This window comes from Xenopus laevis, chromosome 9_10S, assembly GCF_017654675.1.
Source record: "Xenopus laevis strain J_2021 chromosome 9_10S, Xenopus_laevis_v10.1, whole genome shotgun sequence".
NCBI lineage: Eukaryota > Metazoa > Chordata > Amphibia > Anura > Pipidae > Xenopus > Xenopus laevis.
Window position 1 is genome coordinate 40953997 of NC_054388.1, and position 21831 is coordinate 40975827.

Sequence of the window (21831 nt, forward strand, 5' to 3'; positions counted from 1 at the left end):
CCTGGTTTCATTCAGTTCTACTTCTCCTGACTCTGCTTTCATTATCCTCATCAATATTATGCTCAAGAGCCTCAGGAGGTCCAATAATGGCAGAAAAGAACACACGCCAGCTTTAGCGTTGACGGGCAAAATAAATAAATAGGAGTTGTATGTAAAAAAACAAACAAAAAAATGAAGCGCCTCCAGGATTACCAACACCAATACAAAAGTGGTAATGTTGCCATCTTTTCCTTATCTTGTTTTACTGCCACCATTACATCTTAATAATGCCATTTTGGTCTACAGCTTGCCCTTATGTTGCTATCTTGCCCTTCTGTCGCCATATTGCATTTCCACTCCCACCGTACCATACTGTCACAATTTTGTTTAGAGAATTAAACTTGTGCATGGGTTTGAAAAGTATACTTGGATACTAATGATTTACATGTAGTTAAGGATGTGAACAGTTACAACCCTGGCTCATACTATAGCTCCAGCAGCTTTACATCCCTTTCCTACGAGTTCTTTGCCACCCATATCTTCTTTCTAACATCCCCTTCTCCTTCTTTGTCTTTTCCAGCTGTTCCCTGTTATTCCTCACTTCACACATTACTGCATTCTTATTCAATTTTAAAAGGTCATTTTTTCTTACTATTTCGTATTTCAGGGGATGTGGGGAAGCTCTGCCAGAAACAAGTCAAACACCACAGAGGTGCAAAGTGATGCATTTTGAGCACAGAATGATAAGAAAACTAGAGAGTCTATTACTTCAGAACCTTCCAGAGCAGATGAAAGGTTAAAAACTCTTCAGCTATAAATATATTAGGCTTCCACAGTACATAAATATTTTAGAGATAAAGGCAGCAAAAACAGGAGTACCGAGAGCAAGTGTTTTTTTTAATGAGAGGATAGTGGAATGAAGGGGCATTTATAACCTAGGTGTCAATGAGATGCCCACTGAACAAAAAAAAAATAAGGGAGTGGCAACCAGATAAAACATACCTTCCATTTAATGTCTATAAAAATATATATTCTCAGTTCAACCCATGTGTGTATTTATTCTGTACCTGTGTAGGGAAGCAGGAATTTATCCTTACCTTACTGTTAGTACTAGATAATAGCACTGGGTGGGCTGGGTCTGGAAGAGTTATTGTTGTGTTCTCATTTGGGTGTAGGCCTGAGAGGTGGGAGACCCCCATTTGGCCAGGGATGTCAGATGGTATTACACTAGGTTATAAGGAGGTGTACAACCATGCTAAGGCACATTCAATTCCATTCAGAAGGTAGATGATAATGGGAACCTCAAGAGAAGACCCTAAAATGCACCTCATTGGAGAGGAAGAAGCCTGTGAACAAGGACTCAGTAGAGTTAGGTACTCTAGGAGTGATAGAGTTTAGGGTAGTAAGTAGAGCAGTCAGAGGTTCACCAATGTGAGCAGAGGGGAACACAGGGTGTAGTGTGATACACCAGTGTTGTGACCCAGTTTTTAATAAAAATCACAGAATTAATAGCTATAAATTATCATGCATAGGTCTGTGGAGCCTAAATACATATTACTTACAGGGGTGATCTCATTACTAGATAATAGAATTACATATTGTATTCATTTATTCCTAATTGTAGACATTATAGATTAAGGTTGAATAAAGGGTAGGTAAAGGTTTGCTGAGAGGATACCAGCACACTATTTGGGTTAGGAGAGTGAGACAATCTGTAAGGGTGGTTATCGATATGGGGGGTTGCTTTCACACTGGAGGGGTAGAAAGACTTTAAGGGGCAGATTTAGTTGATATCAATGCACAGTATACCAGGTGCAATATAAGCAATAAAAAGAAACAAATGAAGGAAAAACCAAGGGAGTAGAAAAGAGTATTAATGATCCAGCCTAGATTGTGTATTTATCTCTCAGTGGTAGGTTAATCTTCTATTTAATTTCTAATTATGTGTCTGCTTAATGGCCCATCGATATGTAAAACCTGCTATCTAATTAAATCTCTTTACACGGGCTCAGCACTTTCTGTTCTGTAGTATTCCTAAAGTTACCCTATGTACCACTCTCTGAGCAGGGGCATAACTAAGCACATTAAAAGCAATATTTAGTATAAGGGAAATCCAAAATGCTTACTTGTTGCCATCAGAGACTGTGCAGATGGAATGTGGTATGAGTGTAAGCTCTGTAGTGCAGGGACCTCCTTACTCTTAATTTTACTCTTCATTGTGAAAGAGATTATTAGGGAGATTAGTCGCCCAGCGACAAAAAGCTTCTTCTTCGGGGACTAATTTCCCCAAACTGCCTTCCCGCCAGCTATAATGAAAATGCCGGCAGGATGGCACTCGAAGTCGCCCGAAGTTGCCTCACGCGGAAAGTGTTAGTGCTGTGATACAGGCTGCTGCTTTAAAGAGACACTGACACCAAAAATAAACCTTTTTTTACATTTATCATAAAATTGTCTTTGCATATTATTTATAATTTTACCATAAAAATATTTGCCCAATGCTGTTACATTGCCTATCTCATCCCCATGTTCCTCTATGAGGGGGCTGCCATATTTGTGCAGCAGCAGTCCGTTAGTATTAGAAACTCTAACTGACAGGTTGAGAAGGGACAGTCAGATCGGCAAAACAGCCAGGTTTAGGAACTTAAAGTAACAATTACTTACAAAAGCAGCCCTATCAGTGAAAAACGATAAACATAACCTATAGGTGACTTTTAATGTACATTCATATTTTGAATAATAGATTTTTAGTATCACTATCAATTTAAGCACTTGCTCAGTATGGCAGTAGGTGGTGAAACGTGTCCCATTAAATACTCCAGTTCCCACACTGCGAAAAGATTTAAGGTGGTGGCAGATGGGGAGATTAGTTGCCCAGTGACAAATCTTCTCTACTGTGGGCAACTAATCTCCCCTAAATGCCTTCCCTTCGGCAAGAATATGAATTGGCGGCAGGATAGCATACAGATGGATTCGGATTTCCAAAGTCGCCCCGAAGTTTCCTCGTGAGGCAACTTCGGGCAACATTGGAAAATTAAGTGATACTCATGCCATCCTGTGGGTGATTTGCATTCTTGTCGGCGGGAAGGCATTTCGGGAGATTAGTCGAAGTAGAAAGGATTTGTCGATGGGCAACTAATCTCCCCATCTACCCCCACCCTAACAGTGAAGACCCATGGAGCTACTAGGAGCACCTACTTGTGGCTACAAATTGCCAAAAAATACCATGCGGTAGAAAACAGTACTGAGAATTGTCTCTATAAAACACACGTAGTGTCATAGCAAAGCCAATTATCACTAATGCTTTATTGTTGCCATGACAAGTAGCTGCTACTAGTAGCTCTGTGTGTCTTCACCCTAAGGGTAAGGACACACTGGACGATTTGTCGCCAACATTTTTAAAAAGTAAATCGCGGCGACAAGACGATCGTCTTTTTTGAACAGACGATAGACAGCGACTATTGGCACAGAGCGATTTGTATCCCATTACTCTGTGCGGTACGTGCTCCACCCAAACCGGAAACGGTTTGTGCTTCCCGCTGTAACCTGGCGTCTTTACGTGCTTGCGTTCTTGCGTCATTGCGTTCGCATTGTAATTTGAATACAATTGCTGCTACTTATCTGTATGTGTGTGCGTGTCTAGGAGATTTCAGTGCTTTTCTAAGTACATGCTATTTCTGATAAATCGCTCGGAAAAGGGTCTCAGTGCGTTTTGGAGCTACAGGCGATTCACAAACGCGCTGTGGGCACAGGAGCTGGCGTCTTTCATTTGGTTTTGTTCAGAGACAAAACGAGCGATATGTCGCCGCGATTTGCTTTTTAAAAACGTTGGCGACAAATCGTCCAGTGTGTCCTTACCCTTAAAATCACAGCAGCAAACCAAAAAGCTCCCTTTAGGGTTAGGGTTAGGGTTACCACCTTTTCTGGAAAAAAATACCGGCTATAAAAGATATATTTATCTTTTTTCCCTATTAATAACATTGGGATCAGCCATCATTTTTACCGGCCAGGCTGGTCACATACCGGCCAGGTGGCAACCCTAGTCAGGGCACAGAATGTAAATCGGGATGGCACTAGGAGCGCTTAGTTTTCCGAAGTTGCCCGAAGTTTCCTCGTGAGGCAACTTCAAGCAACTTCGGAAAACGAATCGCTCTGAGTGCCATCCCGCCGGTCAGGCCCAGACTGGCAATCTGTGGATTCTGGCAAATGCCAGAGGGGCTGCTATAAGGTCCCATAGAAAGTCAGTATTTAGTGGGCTGGTGGGGGCTGTTTGGGCCTCTATGTGGGCTGATTGGGCCTCTGTGTACCTGAAACGCCAGAGCCTATTTTAATTCTCAATCCGGACCTGCCGCCGGTGATTTATAATCTAGCCGGCGGGAGGCAGTTCGGGAAGATTAGTTGCCCGGAAGAAGAGGAGATATGTCGCCGGGCGACTAATCTCCCCAAATCTGAGCGTGTGCCCTGACCCTTATGTTAAGAATTTTCCAAAAAAAAAATGTAACAGTACTCTTAGGAGGTGCAGGATATATGTTATCTCAGTACACACATTAATATAACAGCTTCATGTGCTGACTGCTTGATGATTGTGGGAACATTCTCAATGAAATGCTGCCACCCAGTGGTAAGTCTTTAATTATTTACCAAAGCTCCAGCTAGTGCATTTCTCTGTACTTTATTATATTATAGATACTATATATACCATTATATTATATTTAATTATATATACTGTACTTTATATATATATATATTATAAATATATATATATATATATATATATATATATATTACACAAAAGCCATGAATATCTTGTAAATTATATACTTAAAAATCAGTTAGAAACAGTGAGTAGTGATGTCATTTCTGTCACATGACTCACTGAAACTTGTGTATTATAATAAATAAAGTACCCCCTGTTGCAAAATATGTGGATATTAGAAGTTACCTCGGAGTTCCATGACCTGTATAAAAACACTCTGCCTTTGGCCTTGTGGTTTTATATGGTCATGAAACTCCTCTGTAACTTATAATACCTGTATAATTTACAAGAGGGGGTACTTTATTCACTATATAATGCTTTCTAAGCCCACGTCCAGGAGTTTTTAAATGCAGTGGGTGTGTAATGTGTAGCAGCTTGATTGTGGGGGATAGCTTTGCTCATCCACAAACGGGTAAGAGATATACCATCAAACATAGAATGATGTGCACAACGACCATGGTGGTATACATTATTAAATGCCCTTGTGGCTTAATATATTGGGGCAAAACAATTAGGTAACTTAAGGAACGCATAGGAATGCACAGAGTAAGTATTAGAGCAGCACTTGACCCTGACAGGATTGAACAAGACAAAAAAACAGGACATAGCCCAACAGCCGGTAGCCAAACATTGGCCAGCATCCTTTACGTGCATGCCCATTGATCATATTTCTACCAGACCCAGGGGAGGAGACTTTGATAGATCTTTACTTAGTAGAGAAGCATATTGGATACACAAATTGTATTGTGTCATGCCCAGGGGATTAAACGGTCAATTAGTACTTAGCTGTTTTCTGTAGTAAATACTCTCTATAACAGGGATCCCCAACCTTTAGAACCTGTGAGCAACATTCAGAAGTAAAAGGAGTAGGGGGAGCTACACTGGCATGAAATATGTTCCTGGGGTGCCAAATAAGTGCTGTGATTGGCCATTTAGTAGCCCCTACGTGGATTGTCAATCAGGGTTGGATTGGGGGCCCCGGGGCCCACCGGGACTGCTGCCCAGGGCCCCCCTCCGGACCCCCTGTCTCCCATCTGTGCCGCGCGCATGTGCGCATGGAGCCCCAGGGCACGGATGCGTGCACAGAGCCGCATAGAGTCAGACAGCACTCATGTGCGCAAGGAGCCGCACGGCGCACATTCGTATCCGGAGCCGCACTGTGCAGCGCCGCAATTTTTTTTTGTTTAGGTCCTTGAGATCGGGAGAAGGGATCTGGCCTGGCGGGGGCCCATGAGGGCCGGGGCCCACTGGGTCTTTTTCCGGTGTCCCACCAGGCTAGTCCGACCGTGTTGTCAATCTACATTGAGGCTCTGTTTGGCAATGCACCTGACTTTTATAAAACCAAAACTTGCCTCCAAGCCTGGAATTCAAAAATAAGCACCTGCTTTGAGGTCACTGGGAGCAACATCCAAGAGGTTGGAGAGCAACATGTTACTCACAAGCTACTGGTTGGGGATCACTGCTCTATAAACTGAGAGACACTGACCACACTAAATAAATTAAAGGATTTAAGTAAAACTGATAGACAAAAATTATAAAAGGTTACAACTTTTTATTGAAGCATTTTGTAAACATGTTTTATTATTCACTTTGATGTAATTTGTTACACTAAAAATAACAATGTTGCAATGTTATCTGTAATTTTCACTTTTGACACTAAGTACATCATTTGTATAAACTTTACAGGTCCCATGGGAGATTTGATGTTTCAATGGACTATCACATGGTGCACCAGTGACACCTTGTGGTGAGAGAATACAATTTTTTTTGGTAAAAAAAAAACCTTTGAATGAGGACTAATGATGATGAAAGACTTTGGTTTGTGTGACGCAATTTTTGGCGCCAATTTTTGGGGAAGTGGGGGTATAAATGCGCCTAAACACTTTATGCACTTATCCTTTAAAACGGCCCTAATGTGGGCCGAAACGTTGGATATATAAGATGTGAAAAATAAAAAACAATTTGATTCACTGCAAAGCTGGAGTGCGGGTCCATGTGAACAATTATATATATATATATATATATATATATATATATATATATATATATATATATATATATATATATATATATATATATAGGTTGCAATTGGCCTAGGTATTTACAATAACACCCCTGGTAATGTGGTTTTAAAAGTCTCTACAATAGTTTCCAGGTGAAACCATTACTCTTCTCAAATGTGAATGTACATATTAGGACTGGTTCTGTTTCTGTATTCAGCCAAATATTTTGTGAAGGATCCAAAACAGGCCAGTAACGCCTACAAAAGGAACTTATATGCATACCTCCCAACCTCCCGTTTTCAGCAGGACAGTCCCGCTTTTGACAGCTCAACCTGCAGTCCTTTATTTGTACTGGAAAGTCCCTATTTTCTCTGCACTGAACAGCCAGAAAAATAAACAAAGTTTCTAACTTAATTGGCTTTTGACAGAGAGCCCAGAACAGCTAACAGGTGCAAATAAGATACTTTGTATCTTATAGGGCAACACTGCTTTATATTTTCATTACTTTAAAACACTTATTTTTTTATATTACTGTTCCTTTAAGGATTACAACCATAACTCTCTAGAAACTTTATTGTCAATATCCTCAATAAATTGCTTCAACCAGTGTCTAGTGGAACATGCAACCCCAGAAGCAGCCAGAGCTGATTTACACAAAGCTGCTGCCAGGTCCGGACTGAGAATTAAAATAGGCCCTGGCATTTCAGGTACACAGAGGCCCAATCAGCCCACACAGAGGCCCAAACAGCCCCACCAGCCCACTAAATACTGACTTTCTATGGGACCTTATAGCAGCCCCTCTGGCATTTGCCAGAACCCACATATTTCCAGTCCGGGCCTGCTTTGTAACAATTTTGAGACAAGCAAATACGTAATTGTAACAATTTAGATAAGGAAAAGTTAGACTCACAGCTTAAGGGCAGAGACACACATTCAGATTCGTGGAGATTTAGTCGCCAGGCAATGAATCGCCTCTTCTTTGGGACGACTAATCTCCCCGACTGCCTCCTGCCGGCTAGAATGTAAATCGACAGCAGGATGGCGCTTTGTTTTCCAAAGTCGCCCGAAGAAAACAAGGCACTCTGAGTGCCATCCTGAGTTTACATTCTAGCTGACGGGAGGCAGTTTGGGGATTTTAGTCCCCCTGAAGAAGAGGAGATTTGTCGATGGGCGACTAATCTCCCCGAATCTGAGCGTGTCTCTGCCTTAAAGGGCCATTCGCCTTCATTAGCAAAAATGTAATAACTGGAAAAAAAACACAGAAATATGTTCAAACTTTCATAACCTGCCAATTTTTTTTAAAATAAACATGGTAGTAAGGGGGTGTGGCCACAACAATGGGTGTGGCCAACAATTCACCATGCTAAGCGCCGCAACTTTTTTTTGTCCCTCTTTCTATTTAGCATTAGTTTTTTTAGATGGGCTCATTTGAAAGCTAGAGAGTCAGAAAAACAAGGAAAATAGTTCAGAAACAATAAAAAAAAGAAAAATTAAAAATGTACTTAAAATTAGCCATTCTATAACACACTAAAAGTTAAGGCAAAGGGTGAACCACCCCTTTAACCACATTTCCGCTTTATACGACTCATTATAACGCCACTGAGATTTACGCTCCATCTACAATCAGATAATAGCAGGGCGTATTTCTGTGCGCATGCGTATTCGAGATCGGAAGCATACTGAGACAACATTTCCCAGTGCACAGCGCGTACACTCGCGAGATTTCGTCACGCTATCTGCAGGGTATAAATGTGTCTGTAGCTGGAACGGAAATTCTTTCATGCAGCCATGGCTGGAGTGTGCAGGTGGGTGCAGGTGGGTGAACTGGAATCCAGCGGCATCACGTTGTTGTGGGAATTTATAGACGATTCTAATGATTAATATAAATGAATCGTGGTATATTCGCTTCTTTCTAGTTGGTTGGGTTGATTTTTGCGGGGTTTACTGAAAACTGGGCAATCCTGTTGCTGTGCGCGTTTCTTATAAGGGCCTGGCTGTCTAGAGTAAGGGAAAACAAAAGATGTAGGATAGAAGGCGTGTAGAGTAACTGTAATTATACATTCAATGTTTCCTTCAATCGTCGTTACGTTGTATCTGAGGCATCGTGTTTAGTAGAGGCCTGGCTGGAGAAGACTGGAAAACTACGGAGTGTAGTAAGGGTCAGTTCTTCCACAACTAACACTACATTTATCTTAAAAGGAGGGAGTCGCCTTTCAGTTAACTTAGTATGTTATACATTGGCCAATTTTTTTTAATTGGTAAATTTTTTGCCTTTTTATACCTTTCCAGCTTTCAAATGGGAGTCATTGACCCATCTAAAAAGACAAATTCTCTGTATGGGCAGAGACGCGCTGCAATTTGGGGAGAGATTAGTCGGCCGTCGACACATCTCCTCTTTGCGGTGACTAATCTTCCCGCTGGCTAGAATGAAGCTTGCTGACAGGATGGTGCTTGGAGTGATTTGTTTTCCAAATTTGCCTCACGAGGAAACTTCGGGTGACTTCGGAAAAACAAAGCGATCAGTGCTATCCTGCTGGCTGTTTTCATTCTAGCCGGCGGTTAGGCAGTTCGGGGAGATTTGTCTCCAGCTGACTAAACTCCCCAAATTGCAGCGTGTGACTGCCCTGAGGGCAAGGCCAGATGTGGTGGTTTTACATTAAGTTTTTTTAAAAAAAACAGCCAGGCGTTAATACACATAAACTGCACTACCACTGAAACGAATGTAAAATGCACACAGGGCGCTTGCAAGCTGAAATCCGACACAGGATGCCACTATTGACGCCACGTTTTTTAGCAGAAACGCCAATACGTCGGGGAAACTACCAGATCAATAGACTCTATGGGATCTGCAAGTTTGAAACCACACTTTGCGTAAATATGCAGCGTATTTTAAATATGTCGTCCAAATTCTCAATGAGATGTTGACTGAGTCGCATGTGGTTTCAGTGGTGTATTTACGCCTGGCTGTTTTTTGAAGACCCCACGTCTGGCCTTGCCCATAGGCTACAAATGTTGCCTTTTTTTTTTTTTTTTTTTACCCCTTTCTATTCAGGCCTCTCCTGTTCATAGTCCAGTCTTATTCAAATGACCCTAGCAACCAGATGACAAATTGCAAACTGGCGAACTGCTGACTAAAAAGCTAAATAGCTATAAAAAAAACCAAAATCAATGCAAATTGTCTCCGAATCGCCTTTTATCTGCAATATAATCACATAACTGGTTCTTGTGCACATGACTTGTTGCTCTAAGAGACCTGTAGTGTTTATCATGGCAGCTCCCCCAGCTGCACAGCTCTTATGTGAATGGTGCTTTATTTCCAATGGGGTGCTGTGTACATGTTAAGAGATTTAACATTTGCCAGTGGAGTAAGTAGCATAGTATGTCATTATACATTCTGATCATGGGCTTTACTGGTCTCTACTAATGCTCAGATGCATGGTTTTGGTCTGAGGCATTGCTCTTAGGGGGAGCACATTTAATGCTTTGTGCAAGTTGATTAAAGCCATGCAGGGGGTGTATACACTTATCTACAAAAGAGAGATAAAAGGCTGGGCTTCATAGCTGCTTTGGCTGATGGCACATTATCATGAGGGCGTGTTCCTTGTCCTTTAGTGTAACATATGTTAATATAATACATCTGCACTAACTAAAGCCCAATGAGATTCTGCAGTTCGATGAAGAGTGCTTTAAATCTAACAGTGTGTATTCTTTTACAGGTCTTTGCTAAGTCCTATTGGATCCCCTGAAGGAGTTGTATAAACACACAATTTGATGTAAGTAACCCATAAAGGGGAAAACCAAGGGTAATCTTGGCTTTATTCTGATAACTGAGATTTTATGATGAATAACCTAAATATAGCTGGAATTACCGGCAGATTGCAGGTGGTGATATTGGTTTGTCTGAGAGCTTTCTAAGTAAAGGGTCAATGGCCACATTTCACCCCAAGACTTTCTAAAGTTTATTTTTTTTTTTTTTTCAGGATGAACTTTCTGCATAGCAAGAAGGGTAAGTGTCTGACATGGCTTACCTTAAGGGGCAGAATTTAGCACAACCTCAGTCTATTGGCATGTGTTGGGACAGTATCCTGTACATATTTATGCATGGATTAATGTAGAGTAGCAGAGCAGTAGTCTAAAGGCAAGTGTAGATAGGTCCCTTGTATAGAGTACTCTGATAATTTATATGGTGCTAAAGGTGTGGATAACATGACTGCATATAAATATGCCTAACTACCATTGTATTCAATTGTTCCTTAGTTCAGGCCAACTGCCAAAAAATTGGGATTTGCAATAAGTGATACTGTAGAGCAGCAACTCCTTTACACTTCAGGACCAGTTAATTTTTGGATTACCAGGTTTATTACAGCAGAATGGCACATTATGGGGGGTTCCTTGTCCTATTCAACCTGTAATAAAAAAAACCTGGCCCTGGGCAAATGCCCCTAATTTTTTACTCCCCCCTCTGAGTTCACCGCTCAATCTTCTCTGCTAATCTTTGTCTTGATAGCACTTTTGGTGCATGCAACATGCTTTTTCAGAAGTTTCAGCACATGCACAGTTGGGAGTAAATTTCTGGTCCCAAACCACTGGGGATGCAGTGAATTTTTTGCAAACTTTCGTGACTTTCTGCACACGTGCAGTGGTTCGGGACCAGAAATTTACTCAAACTGCGCATGTGCCAAAACTCCCAAAAGACTGAAGTAAGATGGCTGCTGTGAATTCTGAGGCCAGAATCTACATGGAGGTGTCATTAAAAAATTAGGGGCATTTGCCCAGGGGGCAGGTAGGCTAGGGGGAGGGTTTTTATTTCGGGCTGAATTCTCATTTATGTGTTAAATAATACATCTGCACTAACTAGAGCCCAATGAGCTTCTGCAGTTAGATGAGGGGTTCTTTAAATCTGTAACAGTGTCTTCTTTTACAGGTCTTTGCCATGTCCTATTGGATCTCGTGAAGGAGTTAAATTAACTCACAATATGATGTAAGTAACCCAAAAGGGGGAAATCTTGGCTTTATTATGGTAACTGATTTTATGATGAATGAAACCTAAATATAGCTGGAATTACCGGCAGATTGCAGGTGGTGATATTGGTCCTTCTGAGCACTTTCTAAGCAAAGGGTCAAAAGGCACAGTTCACCAGACTTTCTAAAGTTTTTATATTTTTTTTCAATTTTTTTCAGGATGGACTTTCTGCATAGCAAGAAGGGTAAGTGTCTGGCATGGCTTACCTTAAGGGGCAGAATTTAGCACAACCTCAGTTTATTGGTATGTGTTGGGACAGTATCCTGTACATAATTTAGGCATGGATTATTGTAGAGGAGCAGTAGTCTAAAGGCAGCTCTATATAGGTGTTACCAATGTAGCAATAAAGGCATGGGTAACGTGTGAAAAGCTATAAACGTGCCTGGCTACCATTGGATTCCATTGTTCCTTGGTTCAGGCCAACTGCCAAAAAATTGGGATTTGCAGGAAGCAAAAAGCTGTAGCGCAGCAGCTCCTTCACTACACAAGGACCAGTTAATTTTCAATCTGCCAGGTTTATTACAGCAGAGATTTTTAGATTGTATATGAAATCTTTCTGTAGACTTCTTGTTGCCATGATCCCTTAATGCCCTGTTAAGCATCCTTTAACTGAAATACTGGGTTAGGCCGCTACTAAAGTGAGCATGATGAAACCAGGATATAGGAAGTGCCGTCTGATGCGAAAACTGACGATAACCTTTTCCTGTTCTGACTTGAATCTGCTTTTCCTTTCCTTCCCTGTGGGGAATGTATTACTCTTCCTCACACATGTACTTTTCTGTTGCAGGGTAACAAGCAGGTCCCAGAGGCAAATGTGAGGATATATAGAGACCATGGAATGGTGGGTATTTAGCATAAATGCTAGGTAATGCGAATCTGAACTTCTCAGTTGCTGTGTAGCCATGGGTGCAGCCATTTCAAATAGGGAAAAGGGCACAGCAGATAACCAATAAGCTGTGTAGAATCTCATTGTATACTACAAAGCCTATGTTCTCAACTGTATCGCATACTTGAAGGGCTGCTTCCATAGAAACACACCAGTGTTACTAGTGCAGGGCAACAGTACATTGTACTGTAACTTCCTTAACATAATCCCCTTTAGAGGTTACTGTTTAATGGTAAAAATGTAAGCAATCACATTTGACAGGTTAGTCTATATGCTGATTAAGATAATGGATCTTTCCATAATCTGGATCTTCATACTTTAAGTCAACTAGAAAATCATGTAAACCTTAAATAAACCCAATGGGCTTGTTTTGCTTCCAATAAGGATCAATTATATCTTAGTTTGAATCAAGTACAAGCTACAGTTTTATTAGAGAAAAAAAACCTTTTTAAATTTGGGTGATTTGATTAAAATGCAGTCTATTGGAGACAGCCGTTCTGTAACTCAGAGCTTTCTGGATATCTGATCCCATAACTGTATAGCATTGACAAATGTACATAAGCCTGAATTTGCTGGTAACTCTAAACTCTTGGCAAGCGAGTAATCCTGATGTATGGACTAAAACCTAGTTTGTCGGTTTTACAGGGCCTCTACCATGTTGGGTAACATTAAAGGTGTTTCTTGCAATGTTGGCTAAGTAGGAAACTTGTGCAGTATATGTAAGCAATTTTTATCCACAAACGTCAATTTTTATGTTATGGTTATTGTGCCTTATGATGAAGTGAACCTGAAATATAGCTGGAATTACCGGCAGACTGTAGGTGGTGATACCGGTTGCTCTGAAGGCACTATAAATCTCAAAGGAACAATGCCAAAAAGTAACAAATGTAGTGTTGCCCTGCACTTGTAAAGGTGATGGGTTTGCTTTAAAGACACGCCTATTCTGTATATGAACAAGCTGCTGTATAGCAATGTAGGCAACTGCTCTAGGGCTTAAAGCAAATACATTGTAAAATAAAATTCTATTAGATTTATCTATCTGCTATGTAACACTGAGCCTTTCTCCTTTGAATGACCACCCCATAGTTATACAGCAGTTTTTATGCTACATAGTGTTCTAAAGCAAACCATTTACCAGCGCAGAGTAATCGCCTATAAACTTTTTTTGCCTTCCTTTAAGCAACTAACATTTGTACCATAAAGGGGTGGATCACCTTTTTGTTAACTTAATATCTTGCAGAATGGCCCATTTTAAGCAGCTTTTCAATTAATCTTTTAATTTTTTAGTTATTTGCCACCTTCTGACCCAATCTAAACAAATGCTCTAAGGCTATAAATTTATTATTGCTACTTTCTAATCTATTCAGGCCTATTCGTATCCCAGTGTCTTGATCAGATTAATACATGGTTACTAGGGTAATTTGAACCCTAGCAGCCAGCTAATACTACAAACGAACTGCTGAATAAAAAGCAAAATAACTCCAAACCACAAATAAAAAATGGAAAACAATTGCAAATTGTCACAGAATATCACTCTACATCAAGTTAACTCGAAGGAAACTGCCCCTCTAACATAAACCATAGCCAATTGATTGCTGCTTGTAGGAATGTGGGATTTGTATTTAAAGTTGCATTGTGCAACTAAACAGGTGAAATTCTGGTGGTTAGAGGTGTGGGGCTGAGCCCTTTGGGCTGTTGTGGAGCAATATGGTAACTTTTTTTGTTTTCTTCTTTAGGGCTGATTACCCGGACATGGCATAATGGTCAATACATGCACCTGCAGATACATGCACCTGCAGAGACATGACATATCTTAAATGATTGTGCTGAAAAGTCAAGCTGCGGAGCTTCAGTGGAGATGTAGCAGGCCCTGCATATAAGGAGAATTTAAAGGTCAGCCTCCAAACATGTTTATATACCCCTGTAGGCACTCTGCAGGTATGATCCTATAGTTCCTTGTTGGCACCCCTCCTTTGTAATTGGATAGCATGTTGGCTAGGTAGTAAACATGATGAAACCAGGATATAGGAAGTGCCGTCAGATGCGATAGCTGACGATAACCTTTTCCTGTTCTGATTTTAAAGGGTAACTTAAGTTGGCAAAAACTGCCAATCAATTTGAGCAGTAACTCCACTATCTATTTGCCCTCTATTTATGAGGCATGTAATTTTGCACTGGATGTACATTGGCACCTTAGCATTTTCCTTGTTAGTGTGTTAAAGCTGCCAGTACTCCTCTGGACTTTCTATAACTAAAAATGATCTGTCCAGGGTGACAACTCTACTGTCCAGCTATGCTTCAATACTAGGAGCAGATATTATCGTGTGGCTTGCAGGATGGTGCCAGTGAATTGGATATAAAAGTAATTGATCAGGGTATTTCTTCTTCTCACTTGTGCCTCACTCATCCTTTCTGTTGCAGACTCAACTGGCAATGGCAGGAAGGCTGGAATGTGCTCAAGTCATACCGGTAGGTTTGATAACTAGGAAAAAGTTAAACGTCAGCAGTAAAGTTACTATCATAGTCCTGTTCTACAGCCTGTGATGTTTTGTTATCCCTGTCTGAATACATTATGAGGGAAAAAACTTCTTTACTGAGGCTTCCTACATTATCCGTGCATTGGCTTGTATGCAAAAGGCAATATTTACCTGCCCAAATATTTTTTATTCTGCCTTGTGTGGCTATATTAGAGTTGATTTTTAATTTTATTTTTTTTCTTAGATTAGCTGCACTTAAACCCTCAAACAAATGGACACATCCTGAATTACTGGAATGACATCGGCTTCCTCTTTGGAGTTTGGCTTCAGTACTCTGCAAAGTTCCTCGTGGCAAGAGGCTATGGATGGGGATTGTCATTGCCGTTTGCTTCAGTCTCTAGAGGGTGTCATTTTTAATAAATGGCGTATTAAAAAAACTAACTACTTGCAATGTTTGCTTCATGTAGATATAAATAGTGCTGCATTTAATGTTTTGTTTTGTGCCCTACATTATCCCTGAGGAAATTCTTAAACTAAAACATTGCAGTAACATTTACAAAGACTTGAATGCTGTCAGTGCAATGCTTGGTGTTGGATGGCTAATATCACTGCCTTTTGGAGGGTTTCTTTGATATTAGGGCAGTGCTGTCCCAACTGTCAGTCCACATGCATTAACACCTGTAATGCTTGTATTCACAGCTCCAACAAACTGCCCACACTGTTCACCATACAAACTGCTGGAGAGGCACCAGCATGGTCGCTGAATGTAGCATAATATTGTGGAGTTAATATGTGGCCATCCCAGAATTGAGTGCCTACATTATCAGAGGCGCAGCAGTCCAGGGAAAAATAGGCAACCCTATTAAACTTGGTGTTGACACCTGCTAGTGATTCTCTTTCATTGTCTTGCATACATGGAACTGCTATAATTCCACTAGAACCCAGGCACAAAGAAGCAATCACTCTGAATCTCACCATAACTGGCCTTCAGACTGGGCCACCTTAGCTCATAATAAGGTTAGATATATAGACACATTGGGATAAGTCATACTGCTATAGATCCAGGTGTACCCAGGGCACAAATAAGCTCTCACCCTTACTGGCTTTCAAGCTGGTCTTCCTTAGCTCATAAGTTTACAGATGTATACATTGGGGGTAACCGGTGCCCTGCTATAGTTCCATGGGCACAAAAGCACTCGCCCTATCTGGCTTTCAGGCTGGGTCACTTAGGTCACAACAAGGTTAAAGATATATAGAAACATTGGGGAAAATATTTGTAGGTGCAATATGTCTTTTTATTAAAGTATTTAAACGTTTTTCCCCGCACATGCCGCTTTTGTTGTCCAAAGGAAGTATTCAGAGAGCAGTCTGTCGTATGTGATTTTTTTTTTTTTTATATATATATGGTCCCTCTGTGTATAATCTAGTACCAGAAGTGGGGCCACAATCGTGTGGGTATTTACCTGTTTTCTGATCTCTCTTCATATTTTAGCACTTATGCACTTTAATTGATGGTGGTGTGGGTACACATGATAAATAGTTCACTTGCACCTAAGAGGTGGGGTTAATAGCACTGATAAATGTGAATGCAATCGCATGGAGGTGTGACTTCAAAAAGAACACTACACTATATTGTCTTGGTTTTTCTCCATTTTCTCTTTTCTTTGAGGAACGACCAGTGACACTTTTTGAATTTTGACCTTTTTTTTGGAGGTTGCAGAGAGCCTTTTGCCGTTGCTGGACTGGAGAAGTTACTTGGTTTTGGGACTTGAATTTATACTTAATTCTGAATCTGCACAGACAGGAACATTTAAACTTTAAAAAAAGGAAGGTTATTGAAACATGTCTTTATTTCTGCTGAAAGGTTGAACAACCCCCTTTAAAGGAGCAATAACACCATAACACCAAAAAAATTAAAGTGTTTTGAAGTAATGAAAATACAATGTACTGTTGTGTTGCCTTGGTACAACTTCAAATACTCTCCTGTAGCAATTCAAGCACAGGATACACAGTAGATAACAGATAAGCTCTGCAGTAGCTGGAACTTTAGGCTGGTTCAGTAAATAAAATATGGCATTTTTATCCACATTCATTTTTATGGTTTGGTTAGCCTTTAAAACTAATTTCTATATGCCATCAATAGTATAAATCTTTTTTTTTCTGATCATGTTGGATGAAAACCCATATCTAACACCATCTGAACACATAAGACCAACTGTACTGTGCCAGTACTTTAGTATATTTGCTAGGAGCTGCAAGTGAAATTTAGGCACATCTTATTTCATATGGGCACAATAGTATTTGTCACATAAGGCAATGCAACTCCGCACGGCACACTTACTGATTTATCCGGGCACCTCCACATGATGAAACCCCCTTTCTGCGGCTTAGTATAATATGCTAATTTAGCAACCCCACCGTTCAGACTGTACTGCCTACACTGGCCTAAAACTGGCATATACTAAAATAAGTTAATGGAGGGCACTCCCAGTATTAGAAAGGGAAAATAAGCTCTTTTTTAAGAAATATGAGGTGCGGATAACTCCGCAGTCAGTTACCCAAAACCGTATATAAGGATAGAGAGGGGATGCACACTCGATAAAGAAAATATTTGTTAAACAAAGGTGGTATTTTAAAAATGTTCTTTTATATAGTGCAGTGATCCCCAACCAGTAGCTCTTGAGCAACATGTTGCTCTCCAACCCCTTGGATGTTGCTCTCAGGTTCCTCAAAGCAGGTACTTGTTTTTAAAATCCAAGCTTCAAAGCAAGTTTTAATTGCATAAAACTTAGTATAGTGCCTAAGTACAGCCTCTTGTAGGCTGCCAGTCCACATAGGGGCTACCAAATAGCCAATCATAGCCCTTAATTTGGCACCCCAAGGGCCTTTTTATGCTTATGTTGCTCCCCAACTCTTTTTACATTTGAATGTGGCTCACGGGTTAAAAAGGTTGGGGACCCCTGATATAGTGTATAGCAAACAAAAAAAAACATCAGACAAACTGGTATATTGTTATATTATTAGCACAGATATATACATACCACCAAGTTACAAGATCAAGGCAAAAAGGGACAAACCACAGGGAGCAGATAGACTTGCCAATAATGAGAACACCCCAGCGTTTCGGCACTATAGTCTTTGTCAAGGGGAATTCTGATGTTGTCACCAAGCTATCTAAAGTATAAATACCCCATTCAATTAGACTTGAAAATCTCTGTTTTCACGCGCTTCCCACACTTTTGCATTCTTGACGTCACGTGCGGTAAACGCCCAGCGTAATTACGTGGCTTCCTACCTACGCAAACACTGATGACAGTGTCAGTGTACATCGTATCATAGCAACCACAAGCGGCGCATTATATAGAAAAAAGAAGGGTTTTAGTCATCAAATTTTAGTCACTAATAGAAATGGAAGGATTTAGTCATTAAATCTCTGCACAAATAAAAGGTGCTGGAATATATCATATTTTAGCTATTGGGAGCATCACTTTTTAACACGGTATGGAGATTAAATCACCTGGCTTTGCCAACGATGAAAAACATCTGTAAACAGTTATGGGCATTTATACAAAGAAGTGTATACATACATATTCATACAGGACAAAAGGATCAATCACATAGACTTTTATGCTCTGGAGTCCTGTGCTCTTATTTCATCGCAGGATTGCAAAACAAAATATCCAGAACATATTAGTCTTAAAGCTAAAACCAATTGTCCTAAAAAAAGGATCATGAGGCTAATAAAAAGACATACAGTACTAACATATTTTCATCTTTAAAGTGACAGTGTATCTTACTAAAAATCCCCATTCCTTGGGAAAAGGGTGACATATGTTACCTCAAAAAGTGCAACTATGCAAAAATTAAATTATATGTATTTAAAGTGGCAGTGCTAAAATTCAGTGCATCATACATCAGTAACAAAATTCATCTAGTTAATTAATGTATATTTGTTTGCTATACACTATATAAAAGATTTTTTTTAAAATACCACCTTTGTTTACCAAGTATTATTTTATTTATTGGGTGTGCATCCCCTCTCTATCTTAAAGCTGGCTTATATAAGAATAAGGACAGTGGAGTTGGGCATAGAGCCCATCTGGTTACAGCCTTAAAGGAGAACGCAACACCTTCGCTTCTTACTGGGCAATCCAGGAAGAAGACCGCACTGGAGAAGATGGCGCCTGTGAACTCCGTGGACAGGACCTGCGCCGAGGGGTAAGTAGCAACTTAGGGGCATTTGCCTGGGGGGAGGTAGGACACGGGGGAGGAGGGAGGGGGCAACACAGGGGAGGGGGAGGGATTTTATCGCAGAAGGGGTTTAGTTCTCCTTTAATGTAATACACCCCTTTATTTTTTAATCCTGGGGGTGGAGTTGAGTAGTTACTTTATATTAAAAGTGTTGGAGTTTGTTGGCCAATGAAACATTACAGTGATTGTTTCTGTAAGATGGACATTGCCCTTATGGTCATGAGCATAATAATTAGAGACATGAGTGGGTATGAATAAGTACTACATTATTTTATTTGACTTTGTATTAACAGAAATTAATAACAGAATTTAAACTAGCATAGAAAAGCACATAGAGGTAACCAAACATTCTTGCATTGATTTGGAATTCTGGGTAGTTCTCTATCCCACCAGACACTCTGGGCATGTAATACATCTTGGAAGGGCCCCTTTGACAGATCATCAACAAAAGCAGCTCGTCCTGTTCATTTTTGCCTTTTGCATTAGCAGATATCCAAAGTAGAACAGAGATTTTTATGGGGCTGCTACACTCTGAGCCAGCAGCCCCGACGCTGCCCTCTCCAACCTTCCATACTTTACTTGCACTTGCACAAACTCGTCTCTAAGTGTCACCCTGGTAAAGCTAAATTATTTTAACTGATTAAATCAAGGGACCTGAAAACTGAGAAACAAAGTAACTAAATTCATAAAAAATGCCATTCAATATGCCTTTTTAAATATTTATGTACCGACTGACCGGGCAAACCTCACACAACATTTTTGTTTCATAAATCACAACGATTGTTCCCATCTGAGGAGTTATGCCCTACTATAGTAACCCAGGAATATATAACATGTTTGCAGGTAAACACACACTGCTCAGGAAAATAGTGCATGGCATATAACACGTGCATTCATACAATTTTGAGATTTTTTTTATCATGTGACATAAACATATATATAGTTTTTGCTATTTTGGGGAAATTTGTTTAAAAGCAGTTATCAGGAACAAATTAGTTAGAATAATATTATCACTTTGTTGCCATACAGAATGTTAAATCATTCCATCATTACTAGAGCTGTACTCAATAGGCAGGTACCGTGTACTGTATAGCCTTGTCTCCAAATATTAATTTCTCAGAAAGAAAATAGCTTTCGCTATTTTAGTGGAATTAGTTTAAAAGCTGTTATCTGGAACAAATTTGTTACATTAATATCATCACTGTGTAGCAACAATGTACTCTACCATACAGAGTGTTTAATCGGTGCATTATTACTGGAGCTTTACTCCATCGGCAAACACTAGGCACAATTCCATCCGGAGCCAATTTAGAGACACAGGAAGAACATACAAACTCCACATTTAGTGCCCTGGTTGGTATCAACACTATTAAAAGTGGATTCACCTGCAGGGCAATATGAGAAATTGAGTCTTAGCCTGAGGAGATATGTCTACTGATAAATTGTTTTATCAGTATATGTAGTTAGAACCAGCAGTGAAAATAATAGCAAAAGACAGACAGATTGTTTTTTCAACAGCTATACATTTAGTTCGGAGATAGTCTGAGGGATTCAGTGCTAGGCAAAAAACCACCACCCTCCTCGGCTACCATTTGTGCTAGGTAGGGCTGTTTCAGGGCTCGTGACCAGGACCGCCATCAGAAATCACAGGGCCCCATACGACAAAATTTCCTGGGCCCCCTGGGCTGCGTCCACCGCAAGCCCCACCTACAGGTCCGCCCTCCCCACCCCACAGGTCCGCTGCCCACCACACAGTAAAAAAAACAGAAAAAAATTTGGTGGCTAGGGTTCCCACATGTTAATAAAAAATAAAAAGATATTGGTGGTTAGGGCCCCCCATAAAGAACATTTGTGGCCAGGGCCCCCCCCCATTAAAAAATATTGGTGGCCAGGGCCCCCCCCCCCACATTATAAGAAAATTGGTGGCCAGGGCCCCATAAATGTCCATGCCTTCCCGAAGTCAGCAGCTCTCAGAAAGATGGGGGGCCCAGATAATCAAGTAAGTGTGGCGTGGCCGGGCCCCCTTACCCTCGGGCCCCCTACAACTCTCCCCCCCTGATGGCTGCCCTGCTTGTGACACCCCGAGGTGGCTTCCTTTATGCTTTGTTTTTTTGCTTTGGATCGATCGGAGTAGACCACATAGCTAGAAGAGACAGAATTGTGATTTAAAAATCAGAATTTCAGCTCTCAGAAGCTGTGTTTTGTAGGGATGCACAGAATCCACTCTTTTGGATTTGGCCGAACCCCCAAATACTTTGTGAAATATTCGGCCAAACCGAATTCGAACCCTAATTTGCATATGCATATGACAACGTGATTTTCCTCCCCACCCCTAATTTGCATTTGCAAATTAGGATTCATATTCGGTTCGGCCGGGCAGAAGGATTCGGAAGGAATCCTGCTGAAAAAGGCCGAATCCCGAAAAGAATCCTGGATTCGGTGCATCCCTAGTGTTTTGC

At 40.6% G+C, this 21831-nt stretch overlaps 1 long non-coding RNA gene and 5 other non-coding genes across 8 annotated transcripts; all 6 read left to right on the forward strand.

The window, feature by feature from the left end:
- The first annotated feature begins 8454 nt into the window (after positions 1–8454).
- LOC108702825 lies at positions 8455–15562 on the forward strand. 3 transcript variants are annotated; one of them, XR_001933371.2, is made up of 9 exons: positions 8455–8540; positions 10452–10508; positions 10716–10741; positions 11660–11716; positions 11917–11942; positions 12546–12599; positions 14381–14537; positions 15066–15113; positions 15366–15562. It is a non-coding gene; the product is annotated as an uncharacterized LOC108702825 (long non-coding RNA). The 3 variants fall into 3 exon arrangements; XR_001933372.2 differs by having other exon boundaries at positions 8527–8550; XR_001933373.2 differs by lacking the exon at positions 8455–8540 and adding an exon at positions 8603–8894.
- LOC121399225 lies at positions 10571–10641 on the forward strand. Its single transcript, XR_005964835.1, has one exon. It is a non-coding gene; the product is annotated as a small nucleolar RNA SNORD65 (small nucleolar RNA).
- LOC121399227 lies at positions 11766–11838 on the forward strand. Its single transcript, XR_005964837.1, has one exon. It is a non-coding gene; the product is annotated as a small nucleolar RNA SNORD65 (small nucleolar RNA).
- On the forward strand, positions 12399–12472 carry LOC121399219. Its single transcript, XR_005964830.1, has one exon. It is a non-coding gene; the product is annotated as a small nucleolar RNA SNORD49 (small nucleolar RNA).
- Positions 13416–13489, forward strand: LOC121399226. The gene has a single exon (XR_005964836.1). It is a non-coding gene; the product is annotated as a small nucleolar RNA SNORD65 (small nucleolar RNA).
- On the forward strand, positions 14649–14722 carry LOC121399221. The gene has a single exon (XR_005964831.1). It is a non-coding gene; the product is annotated as a small nucleolar RNA SNORD49 (small nucleolar RNA).
- Positions 15563–21831: the final 6269 nt, after the last annotated feature.